The sequence below is a fragment of the Coffea arabica genome, chromosome 6c, assembly GCF_036785885.1.
Source record: "Coffea arabica cultivar ET-39 chromosome 6c, Coffea Arabica ET-39 HiFi, whole genome shotgun sequence".
Classification (NCBI taxonomy): domain Eukaryota; kingdom Viridiplantae; phylum Streptophyta; class Magnoliopsida; order Gentianales; family Rubiaceae; genus Coffea; species Coffea arabica.
This window is the reverse complement of record NC_092320.1, coordinates 17282147-17296024: the sequence shown is the minus strand read 5'-3', so window position 1 is coordinate 17296024 and position 13878 is coordinate 17282147.

The window sequence follows — 13878 nt, the reverse complement described above, 5'->3', positions numbered from 1 at the left end:
TTTTTTAATTTGCTATTTGTCCACCTCTCGTTCAATTTCTTTCTTCCTTTTTAGTGATTAGCTCATAAGTGATACCAAAGTTTGATGTTGGATTATTGCCTCTATTTCTGCTATTGCCGAGTTTTAGTAATAAAAGGGTATCAAGTTAATGTGGTTGAGTTCAGAAATATCCCTCTGGTGAATATCAGTAATTGATTAACTTTTCTAATTTTTGGTTAACTTTCCTAGGTATAGGGAATGATTGTTGGCTTTTTCATGTGAAGTGGTCCGATTATTAACTTTAGTTCTCCATGTTTGAAATGAGGCTAGCTGATGCAAGCTTTCTTTTGGTTCTTGTGTTATATTGAGTTTTTGATTTCTAGCTATAAATAAACTTGAATGTACTCCGCTATTAGTTACTATTGAGTAACCAGGGATCTGCACCTAAAAGTGTTGATTCTCGCGTAAAAAGGTAGTACTTTCTATGAGTACGTGGTCGTATAACGATAAGAGCTGAGTAACCGGGCTCCTTCATCTAAAAATGTTGGAGTTCACATCAAAAGGCTCCAATTGCTAGCGACTAAGTCTTTTGTTACTATTGAGAAAAGGAAAAAAAAAGAAAAATAGAAAAACGTGAAAAAAAAGTTGAAAGTTGTGTTAGTGTATAATAAAAGTCAGCTTGCCGATTTATGAATTTAATATTGAGATTTTTGTTAATAGTTGGACCATTTGCTGATAAATGTTGTGCGTCATTCCTTTTTCTTAGATTAGTTAACCTGAAATTAGAGGAGTTTGTGGTTTAGAAGCTAACCGCAGTGATGTTTCTTGGACTTGACCATTGATGCTTGATATATGTTTTTCTTGGTGTCTTGGCAATATGGTAGGTAGGGCAATAGTCTTTGTCAAACATTCGGTTTGTTTGCTGTTATCATGCTTGAAAACAAGCATGGTTTAGGTGTGGGGGAAATTGATAGGTTGCAATTTTATCATTTATTTTATAATTAATTTTCCCTATTACCTGATCCGATGTGGATTAATTGTTAGATTTTACTCACTTTTGACAATTTGTATTTATTTCAGCGAGTAGAACGAAAATACCATAACAAATGTCAATTTGGCAGTTATCAAAAAAGAATTCAAGTAGCAGGCATCTAGGGACATTTTTGAAATATCAAACCGCGACCCTTCTTGGTAATTGGCCCGAAGACAACATTAAAAAGGGGAGGCTGAAGTCTTCTTTTTCCGCTCTCGGCTGGGCGGCGGACGCCGCACAGTAGCAATTAGAATAGGAACGATTGATATATGGCTGACATTGAGCACTACCTTGTTTTTTAGCTTTTGACTTTTGTCTCGTAGCTCTAGATTAGGTTTTCACTTAGACTTTTTCCATTTTTTCCGTTCCTTAGTGATTTTCTTCTCGTATGTCAGAGACCATGAGAAACCATGAATCATTCGCTGTAGCTTTGTTCTTTCTTTTTCCTTATTGAAGCGAATTGAGTTTTCCCGGTCAATGACAAAGGAAACAATTGTTCCTTCCGCTTCTTGTGAGTGTTCCTCGTTAGGGATGAACTAAATTCTTTTTTCTAGTCAAGAAACAACGGATGCTTTGGGTCGTCTAAAAATTGTGAGATCGATTTAATTTTATCTTTTTCTTTTATTTATTGGTATTTGCATATTCCCTGGTTGCAGTGCTTATGGTTGTTTAGTTAATTGATTGTTTTGGATTCGGATAATTAGTTAATTTAATAATCTATTGTCAATTGAGATATTAAATCCGTAATTGTTTAATTGCCCTGAAATAGTGACAACTGACACGATTAGATTCGTGTCAGGAGGATACGCGGGCTAATCTGAAATAACCCTGGTAGTGCGTTATTTGGTTAGAATAGGGCTCCTCTCGTACGTAAGGCAGTTGGGGAATTAAATCTTACGGACGTACCTAGGATTATTTCTTAATTAGAGTAGTGATTAACGGGCGTACCTTGATCACCGACACAGTAAGGAGGGGTTGACTGTCATCGCTTGTTTGGTAGTTGTAACCTATTTATTGATGAATAATTGGAATTGCCCTTGCTTCGATGATCAATTAGGTGAACCATTGCTGAAGTTATTTCTTGGCTAGATCCTTAATTATCACTCATTTGATTTTAGTAATTTGTTATTTAATTTCTAGTAGCTTCTTAGATTTTATTTGATTTACTTTGATTGTCGCCTTCTGCATAAAAACACCTCCTTGTCACTGTGAATTTGAAAAGAAACAATTACTTCCAGTCCCTGTGGATTTGACCCTGCTTACCATTATCTACAGAAATTACTTTTAGTTTGAGCAGGTTTTTATTATTGCACAGGTTTCGACACCCTGTCAATTTTTGGCGCCGTTGCCGGGGACTGGTGCCAGATTAATTTATTTCTTTTTGAGTTCATCTTGTTTTTTATTTATTTATTTATTTTTCTCTTATTTTTTTATATAGTTTATGGCTTCTAACACTCCGTATTCTGCTGATAGACTGGATTTTGTTTCCAGGGAAGGCAATGAGGCTTGTTTTTTTTCTGAGTTTGCATATGTAGAGGCACTAAACTCTATTAGAGAAAGAATGGCTGCTACAACCTGTAAAATTTGTTATGCCAGGGATCATTCAACCGGTATGTGCCCCGAATATCAAGATAATCTGAGTGTCACATTCAATAATTATGGAGATTTTTCACCCTGGTCTCAAATGTGGTATAACCCTAATCTAAACGGGTATGATCAAGGATGGTGGGATAACTCCAATTATAATTATACAACGGGGCCAATGAATTTTCAGCAGTATGAGTCTCAAGAATCGTTATCTATGTCAGGTATGTCTCTTGAAGAAATAGTTGAATCAATAGCTACTAATACATACCAATTCCAATAGGAGACACAAATGAGGAATGAGATGATGAAGGATGCAATGAGTTATCTGGCAGATCAACCATGTCTATTGGCATCCAGAATAAATCGATTGGCTTCTCAAATGGAAGAATTGCTCTCGAAAACCATTGTTGATCTAGAAGAAAATGAGAGTGCAATTTGCTTGACTAGTGATGAGGAGATGCAAGAGTGTCAAAATGAGAAATCTACAGATGCAGTTGAAAAAGAAGCCGAAAAGGAAGAAATGGTACCTCAACCGCAACCCATTCAAGTGAAAGAATCCAGTGAAGAATCATCAAATATGGTGACACCACCTCCATTCCCTAACCCACATTTTCTTAACTCTTACTCCATGATTTCTGTTAATGAGATTGATTTTGTTATATCGGAAGTTTTTGAGTCTCATGGCAGAAATAAGTTAAAAGTAGCTATGGTCAAATATCTTGAACCGTTGAGTGCTCTTGATAGAGGAGTGGATGAAAAATTGAGATCACTGCTTGATTATTTGGCGCCATCAACTAGTCCATGGAAGACCGTAACTCGTGTGTTCAAAAATTACTCCATCTATGAGGGTTACCAGGATCACATTGAAGATGAAACATTGAAACGAGCCACAAGATTTTATCCTCCATGAGCAAAACATGATAATGTCTAGCCAAAGACATTAAAGAAAGGCGCTTATTGGGAGGCAACCCAATTATTCCTTTTAATTGTTTATTTTGATTTCGTGTGATAATTTAAATATGTTTTCCTTGAATTTGATTGATTTCGGGTTTCAATTTTCGTTTTTGATAATTTGTAGGTGTCTTTCTGTCATGACGCGCCCGCGTCATGACGTCTGGAGAGCTCACAGTCAGAATCGTCAGAAGGGGTTCCTGCCCTCATGATGTACCCGTGTCATGTCATATGGAGAGTTCCAGATTCCGTGCCTTCATAACGTGCCCACGTCACATTCGCGGGAAAGGTAAGTATTCAAAAAAAAAAAAAACTCAAGAACGGTTATTGATTTTCGGTTAATCTCTAATTTTGAATTTCGAAAATAACATTTGCAAAAAAAAAAAAAAATGTAAAAAAAAAAAAAAGAAAAAAAATTTCAACCGTAGCTAGGTTTCTCAATTTCAAAAAAAAAAAAACATTTTTTTTCTCTTCTCTCTTTTCTTCCTTTTTCTTTCTTTCTTCTCCCTTGTTTTTTCTTCCTCTCTGTCGGCCGAGCACACCTCATGCCCGCCGCCATCTCTCCACCCGCGACTCCACCACAGCAAACCCATTGGCCGCCGCCGTCCGCAGCATCGTGCGCCGCCGCTGCCCAAGCCCGCACGCCACCATGGCTACGCGCCACAGCCCGCTGCTCCGCGCAGTCCACTCCTCCACTTCATAGCCGTGACATCTTTTCTCTGCCCTTGCACCAGTGACAACCACCATCGCGTGACACCGCCCTCACCGTTGCTGGAGCTCGCGCGCCTCTGCCCAGCAGGCAGCGCCACCAGCAGCTCACGCTTTTCTCCCTCTCGATCTCACCCTCCACCCGCAGCCACTACCGTCGAGCTCCACTACTGCCACCCAGGCTCCACCTGCGCTCAGTTCCACTCCAGCAGTCAACCAGCCGCGCGTCTCCTCTTCCCCAATCTCACTCCAGCGACTGTCACCACCTTCCTCCACATTGCAGCGCGACCTCTTCCTCGCAAGCCACTAGCGAAGCCGCGCCTCCCACAGTCGCTGTTTCTCGCTCACGCATGCACGCCAGGAGTCGTGCCTATCCCACTTCTTTTGACCATCAAACAATTGAGGTATTTGACATTCGTTCCCCAACTCCTCAGTAGTATTTGGTGTTGTTTGGGGTCGTCTTTTGTTTGAGCAGGACGCGGAGTTGTTTTTCTTTTACTGAGGAATCCACCAGTGGTACTGGTGGGGTAAATTGGACGTGAATTTGGTACCTTCATTTGGTTGTCTGAGTTATTATTGTCAAATTTCTAAACTGTTATCATTGAGATTGCTAATTTTGAGTTAAAACTTTAACTGGCCAACTGGAGCCATTTGTTGAGAATTTGGGTGAGTTGAAATATTGCACTTGTTTGTTAAATTGGGAGGCTTCTATACCATTTACATCGCTTATTCCAGTTCAGTGCATCTAGTTGAAATGCTGGGGTTCATTATTAGATTTGACTGAGAATCCTGTGGATACGTTGCTTGTTGTCCGAATTGAGTTACATTATTTGGGGGGTCTCACTAGTGTGGGTTAGCCGTTGAACTTGTTTCATCCACTGTTTGGGCATTTTGGCTTCACTGGGTCACTTCTACTCTTTTGGTTGACTGTTGGAGGCTGGGCACTTGGAATTACTCTGCTACTGTCGAATTTATGAGTTATTATTGATTGCATTGTTCTTTCTTGGGGCTGTTTGATTGGGTTGTGCATTCCATTTTTCGCCAGTGGTACTGGTTGGATTGTTTTCACTTCAATTTGATGCTTCTTTTGGGTTGGTTAACAGTGTGCGGTTAATTGTCAAATTGGGACCATTTGTTGGGATTCTGGTTGACCTTTGTCTACTTTTACCTGTAAATTTGGGAGCCGTTGTTGCCTGATGAATTGGGAGACATAGATGACTATTGCCCTGCCCTGATATTGCTTGGTTGCTGGCGCATTCTCTATCTTACGATTGGGTTAATACTTGGGGCTGTCGATTTACTACTGCTTTGTTCTGCTATAGCAATTTCTCTCATTTTGGACTGTGATTTGCACCAGTGGTACTGGTTGGGGTATTTTGACTAGCATTTGTTATTTCCAATTGGTTGGCTACCTGATTGTGATTGTGTGGTTATTCTCCAATTTCTATACTGCTATTATTGGAATTGTTGCTTTTGAGTTGAGAAATTAACTGTCTATTTGGAGGCTTTGTTGAGATTTTGGGTGGACAGAGTTTTGCATTTACTGGTTGAATTGAGTTATGATGACTCAGAACTTGGGCGCGTATTTCCACCACATCGGTTTCCCTCCATCGTCCCCGCCTATCCCGTAGCCACTTGAGAGGGAAGTTTCGTTGTCCTTTTCACTATAATTGCTTTATTTCCTCCATTGAGGACAATGTAGGATCTAGGTGTGGGGGGGCAGTTGTGCTAGTTTTTCTACTTTTTAGTTTTTTTTAGATGTTTTTGCTTTCTTTTTTTTAATTTGCTATTTGTCCACCTCTCGTTCAATTTCTTTCTTCCTTTTTAGTGATTAGCTCATAAGTGATACCAAAGTTTGATGTTGGATTATTGCCTCTATTTCTGCTATTGCCGAGTTTTAGTAATAAAAGGGTATCAAGTTAATGTGGTTGAGTTCAGAAATATCCCTCTGGTGAATATCAGTAATTGATTAACTTTTCTAATTTTTGGTTAACTTTCCTAGGTATAGGGAATGATTGTTGGCTTTTTCATGTGAAGTGGTCCGATTATTAACTTTAGTTCTCCATGTTTGAAATGAGGCTAGCTGATGCAAGCTTTCTTTTGGTTCTTGTGTTATATTGAGTTTTTGATTTCTAGCTATAAATAAACTTGAATGTACTCCGCTATTAGTTACTATTGAGTAACCAGGGATCTGCACCTAAAAGTGTTGATTCTCGCGTAAAAAGGTAGTACTTTCTATGAGTACGTGGTCGTATAACGATAAGAGCTGAGTAACCGGGCTCCTTCATCTAAAAATGTTGGAGTTCACATCAAAAGGCTCCAATTGCTAGCGACTAAGTCTTTTGTTACTATTGAGAAAAGGAAAAAAAAAAGAAAAATAGAAAAACGTGAAAAAAAAGTTGAAAGTTGTGTTAGTGTATAATAAAAGTCAGCTTGCCGATTTATGAATTTAATATTGAGATTTTTGTTAATAGTTGGACCATTTGCTGATAAATGTTGTGCGTCATTCCTTTTTCTTAGATTAGTTAACCTGAAATTAGAGGAGTTTGTGGTTTAGAAGCTAACCGCAGTGATGTTTCTTGGACTTGACCATTGATGCTTGATATATGTTTTTCTTGGTGTCTTGGCAATATGGTAGGTAGGGCAATAGTCTTTGTCAAACATTCGGTTTGTTTGCTGTTATCATGCTTGAAAACAAGCATGGTTTAGGTGTGGGGGAAATTGATAGGTTGCAATTTTATCATTTATTTTATAATTAATTTTCCCTATTACCTGATCCGATGTGGATTAATTGTTAGATTTTACTCACTTTTGACAATTTGTATTTATTTCAGCGAGTAGAACGAAAATACCATAACAAATGTCAATTTGGCAGTTATCAAAAAAGAATTCAAGTAGCAGGCATCTAGGGACATTTTTGAAATATCAAACCGCGACCCTTCTTGGTAATTGGCCCGAAGACAACATTAAAAAGGGGAGGCTGAAGTCTTCTTTTTCCGCTCTCGGCTGGGCGGCGGACGCCGCACAGTAGCAATTAGAATAGGAACGATTGATATATGGCTGACATTGAGCACTACCTTGTTTTTTAGCTTTTGACTTTTGTCTCGTAGCTCTAGATTAGGTTTTCACTTAGACTTTTTCCATTTTTTCCGTTCCTTAGTGATTTTCTTCTCGTATGTCAGAGACCATGAGAAACCATGAATCATTCGCTGTAGCTTTGTTCTTTCTTTTTCCTTATTGAAGCGAATTGAGTTTTCCCGGTCAATGACAAAGGAAACAATTGTTCCTTCCGCTTCTTGTGAGTGTTCCTCGTTAGGGATGAACTAAATTCTTTTTTCTAGTCAAGAAACAACGGATGCTTTGGGTCGTCTAAAAATTGTGAGATCGATTTAATTTTATCTTTTTCTTTTATTTATTGGTATTTGCATATTCCCTGGTTGCAGTGCTTATGGTTGTTTAGTTAATTGATTGTTTTGGATTCGGATAATTAGTTAATTTAATAATCTATTGTCAATTGAGATATTAAATCCGTAATTGTTTAATTGCCCTGAAATAGTGACAACTGACACGATTAGATTCGTGTCAGGAGGATACGCGGGCTAATCTGAAATAACCCTGGTAGTGCGTTATTTGGTTAGAATAGGGCTCCTCTCGTACGTAAGGCAGTTGGGGAATTAAATCTTACGGACGTACCTAGGATTATTTCTTAATTAGAGTAGTGATTAACGGGCGTACCTTGATCACCGACACAGTAAGGAGGGGTTGACTGTCATCGCTTGTTTGGTAGTTGTAACCTATTTATTGATGAATAATTGGAATTGCCCTTGCTTCGATGATCAATTAGGTGAACCATTGCTGAAGTTATTCCTTGGTTAGATCCTTAATTATCACTCATTTGATTTTAGTAATTTGTTATTTAATTTCTAGTAGCTTCTTAGATTTTATTTGATTTACTTTGATTGTCGCCTTCTGCATAAAAACACCCCCTTATCACTGTGAATTTGAAAAGAAACAATTACTCCCAGTCCCTGTGGATTCGACCCTGCTTACCACTATCTACAAAAATTACTTTTAGTTTGAGTAGGTTTTTATTATTGCACAGGTTTCGACACCCTGTCACTGTTGTTTGAGAACCGTGAAATGGGAGACAATTAGCTTGTCAGTTTAGGAGACTAAAAGAAAGAATGACCTAAGTTACGACAAAAAAGAAAAGAAGCATCAGAACTTTCTTTCTTTTGAGAGAGTCACGAGAAATCTTTCTAGCCTTCAAGATTCCTTTATGGCTATCATTACATGAAACAAATGCTGAGTTCATATTTGTCTAATCAAAAACCAAATGATGACTAAGGGTTTGTCGACAATCAATGGGCATGTTTGCATGGCTTTCCCTTGCCCACTTTACTATCATGGTTGGTTTCTGCTTCTCAACTTCTCCGGAATTTCTTCGAGTACCAACCTCTTTAAGAATTGGTGTGTACTGTGTATAGCTTGATCATCTAATCTCAAGCCAGAAATGAGGAAGCAAAAGTATGAGTGAAGCATTCGCATTGGTATTGGATGTTTGGGTTTTGGAGTAGTGATATCGGATCATGGGTGAAGGGATGGATAGGAAGAAAAATTGTAACTAAGGCTTAGCAACTTCACCGTCATGGGAGTAAAGGGAGGGCAAAATTGTCCAAAAATTTAACAAAATTATAACAGTGTGAAGCCCTAAGGTTTTCTATGGAACTTACAAAACTACATCTGCTAATACTGTTTATCATTTTCTAATAATAAAAAAATTAAAGGGAGATGGGATCTAACCTAATAAGTGCATAACATTTATAGCATAACTTAACTTTCTATTAGCCTTCTACTAATATATTTCTATATTTCCATTCATGCACAATACTTGCACGTATAGCTTTTTATACCAGAATGTTTGCTTTGGAACATATGGTTAGCTAAGAAAAGAAAAGCCAAATTAGCTAACTACATAATAATTGTTTATTTATTTTTGCATTTTTTTGTTGTAAAATAGAATTATAAACCAAGTGTCTTTTTTTGCACCTCCTGAAAATTTTTACATGTACAAGAAGTATAGTATATCCTACAATGTATGTTAAGAAGCTTGCAAGCAACCAGAAGATTTCCAAATTCCAAAAGCTAATATAAGATGGTCAATTTGTCAGCAGGGAGGCATCACTATTTCGACTATGAGGAGCAATATACACATTAATTGATAAAACTTTGCTAGCATTCATTTACAGCAGTTTACAGATCCTGCATTCAATTATCATGGCCTCCAACTTCTTCCATAAGCAGGTCAAACTGGATGGTTGGCGGCAAATGAACCAGAAGGTGGCCACCAATTTCTTCCAAAAGTATATTTGCAAGAACCATTTTAATCATCGAATCTACCAGAAACATGAGACTAGGTTTCTTGGTGAACAATACACCCAGGCAGAGGCATTCCTTGGTTCACATATGAAGAAAGGTCAAGATTACTCAAAATATCAGTTCTACTCTTAGAAGCAGATTCTGAATGCGTACCAGGTATAACAGTATCATCAACCATCTGCACACCCAACCATAATTTTTTTTTACCAACCATTCTGTAAACAACTTAATAAGCCCACTAACCCAACGCAAATGTCCACTCCACTCCAACCCAACAGCCACCTCCCCTGCCTCCTTGCACATATCAAGTCGCTGTTTTACTTGGATGCTATGGGGTACTTGATGTGCTCCAGAATTTCTTTTAGGGTCTGTTTGGTTAGAAGTAAAATATTTTCCTTGGGAAAATATTTTTCGTGGAAGTAATTTTTCATGAAAATCATTTCCCTTTCATCATTTTCAAGTGTTTGGTTAGCTTATTGAAAATATTTTTTTACTTCATTTTTCTGGTGTTTGTTTAACTTTTGAAATATTTTCACTTTTATCTCTATCTTTACTTTCTACACATTATAACTACATACTTCTTCCCATATAAAATAAGAAAATTTATCTCATTATTTAACTTTAAAAATTTTTGGAGAAATGTATATATGAATAAAAAATATCTCTTTAAACAATAAACAAATTGCTGGTCATTTAGTGTCAAATATCAATCACATGCAATGCTTATTGTAACATATATCTTACACTCTTATTGCTGGAAGTTTTTCTAGAAAAGAATGTCCCTATTATACATAATTAATTACTAGCATAGGATGAGCAGGGTGGAGTTTTTTTTTTATTTTGAATATACTAGGGGGAGGGTTGGGTTGGGTGGTACGGGGGAGGGAGTGTAAGGAAGAGGTCTTGGATTCGAGTCCTCCTGTTTACACTAAAAAAAAAAAAAGAACATACTACAAGATGTTTTCAGCAAGTTTGAAACATACTACAGGCGGGATGCATGCATTTCGGAAAACAACTTCAGTAAGTTTGGAAGGGAAGTTGTTTTCCATAAGATGAGTGAAAATATTTTACATAGGAAAATGTTTTCAGTAACTTTTGTGCAACCAAACACGGAAAATTAGAAAAATATTTTTCTGGAAAACATTTTCACCCGAAACAAACGGACCCTTAATAGTACAACGTTTTCTCAAGCTATTATACACTTTAGGTTAAAAATCCAGGAAGCAATAAGGAATCACCAGCTTTTTCCTCAAAAAAAAAAAAGGGAATCACCAGCGTTTTCCTCAATTGATGAGCAACCGGGAAACTCTTTTTTTTTTTTTTTTTTTTGGGGCCATCCTAGGAGGAAGTAAAAAATTGCAGCAATCGACTTATGGGGTCATAAGCACCAAAATAGTAGCCCGCTGAATATAGGTTCCATATTTCGAAACTTGATGTTCCTGTTTTTTCTTTTCTGTGGTTGAGTTTAGTGAATTAAAACTAATAGGTGATATAATAAATTCATATGAAAATCATTCTATGTTTATATGGCAAACTAGAGATTGATAAAAACTCGCACATTTATATTAATTTTTTTTAAAAAAAGAAAGTTTGCACCATTTATGTTTCAATAATTTCTTACGTGTGAAATTCCTTTTTCTCTTTTAACTAGTAAAGGCAAATGCATGCTACATATTTAGAGTTCAAATTTTAAATGAGGTTATAGGTTAGGGATAATTTCACAAACCTCCCTTGAGGTTATGACAATTTCACTTGGCTCCCCTCAAGTTTTACAAATTACACTAACCTCTCTTGTCACAATAATATGACTATAATGACCTTCACTTAATAAATAATTCATAGTATAATGAAATGAGATTTAAAAAAAAAGAAAAAGAAACTTAACCTTTTCGGCTATCCTGTTTACAAGTTACAGCTAACGACGATTCTCTCGCTTACTAGCATTCTGTTTTCATTCATCAACCCCTTCTTCCTATAATTCGCTCTCAAATTACCACCAACCATTACCTATAATTGCAGCCAATCACACCCTACTATATATTTCTATTTCTCTTTTCTTCTTTTTGAAATTGTCAAATCACAAGTTTATTTAAGAGATTGGTCAAATTAAAAGGAAATGAAGAGACACACAATAATAATGGAATAAATAATGCAATCATTGGTCAAAAGAGGGAGAGCGTTTAAAATTGATAAATTTGCTAATTTGTCTATCATCCATCCAAAAAATGTTTTAAGATGTCAATAAGTACATTTATATTTCTTTGGGTAAAATACCAAAAACCCCCCTGTGGTTTGCCAAATGTAAACTTTACCTTTCTATGGTTTGGAAATGTACAATTTAACTCCCTGTTATTTCAACTAAAGTGAAAGTCTGACAGAAAATATCTACAATAACGGTATTTGAGTGCCACGCACCCCTGCTGAGAGTTGTGGTTGCGATAATATTTTCACTTGCCAATGATACCCTATGTGTTTCCAAACCATAGGGAGGTAAAGTGTATATTTGGCAAATCACAAGGGGATTTTTGGTATTTTACCCATTCTCAAATGCACGAAACATTCTTCCGAGGAATTGACTTATAGAGAGGCAATTTTGACATTTTCCATTCAGACATTAGTTTAGATGTTTTCTGTCAGACTTTTACTTTAGTTGAAACGACAGAGAGTTAAATTGTAGGTTTTCAAACTATAGGGAGGTAAAATGTACATTTGGCAAACCACAGGGGGGTTTTTGGTATTTTACCCTGTTTCTTTTTATGCTTGACAATTGTTGGTTGTGTTTTCGTTATGAAGATAGAGTTTCTTCTCTGTATTTAAAACGTTAACATGTTTGGAGATATAATAGTAGGCTAAATTATTTTGTTTTGAGAAAGTGTGGGCATTAGGTTTGAAGTTTGGGGTGTAATTAATTGTCAATAGAATTTTGATTTTTGGCACAATGAATTTTTTGAAGATCTCTAAAGTCATAATGACGCCTTTCCTTTTCTTAAACTTGATTAATCCCATCCATACCTAAATCTTCCCTAAGGATTTTCTTCAAGACCACAATGTGGCTCATGTAGTAGGAGTTAAACTACTTATATGGAATCAAACCATGGCATCCTATATTAAAGATTATGCAAACATAAGAACAGTTAATTGTGAGTTTGACCGTTCCATGTAACCATATGGTGAGAATATTTTTGAAGAATGGAACGAATCTTCAAAATGGAATGCATGCTTTGGGAGAAGCAATTTTATAACTATGATGCTGGAATTACTTGAGTTTAGAATTTGGAATTAGACTATTTGTTAGGTTAGTTTGTTAGTACAGTGGGTTCGGTTGAAATATGAAAGAAAGGAATTGGCAAAATAATTTTTGCTTTATTTTTATACAAAAAGAGTAGTTTAGGATTTTTGAAAAAAAAAATATAGCCTTTTGACAGGTTATCAGCCTGTGCAATAATAAAGACCTGCTCAACTAAAGTTAATTTTTGTAAATAGTGGTAAGCAGGATCGAATCTACAGGGACTGGGTGTAGCTGCTTCTTTTCAAATTCACAGTAATCAGGGGGTGTTTTTGTGTGGAAAGTGCCAATCAAATAAATTCAAATAAAAATAAATAGCTAACTACAAATTAAATGACAATTCACTAAAATCAGAGTGATAATAATTAAAGGTCTAGCCAAGAAATAACTTTAGTAATAGTTCACCTAATTGATCATCGATGCAAAAGCAATTCCAATTATTTACTAATAAATAGGTTATAACTGCCAAACAAACGATGACAGTCAACCCCTCTTTACTGTGTCGGTGATCAAGGTACGCCCGTTAATCATTGTTCTAATTGAAAAACAATTCTAGGTACACTCATAAGATTTAATTCTCCAATTGCCTTACGTATTAGAGGAGTCCTATTCTAACCAAATAACACACTACCAGGGTTATTTCAGATTAGCCCGCGTATCCCCCTGATACGAATCTAATCGTGCCAATTGTCACTATTTTAGGGCAATTAAGCAATTACGGATTTAATGTCCTAATTGACAATCGATTACCAAATTAACTAATTATCCGGATCCAAGACAATCAATTAATTAAATAATCATAAGCATTACAATCAAGGAATATGCGAATACCAATAAATAAAAGAAAAAAATAAAATTAAATCGATCTCACAATTTTAAGCGACCCAAAGCATCCTGTCATTTCTTGACTAGAGTGGAGAAATTAGTTCATATTTAATGAACAAAACCCATATAA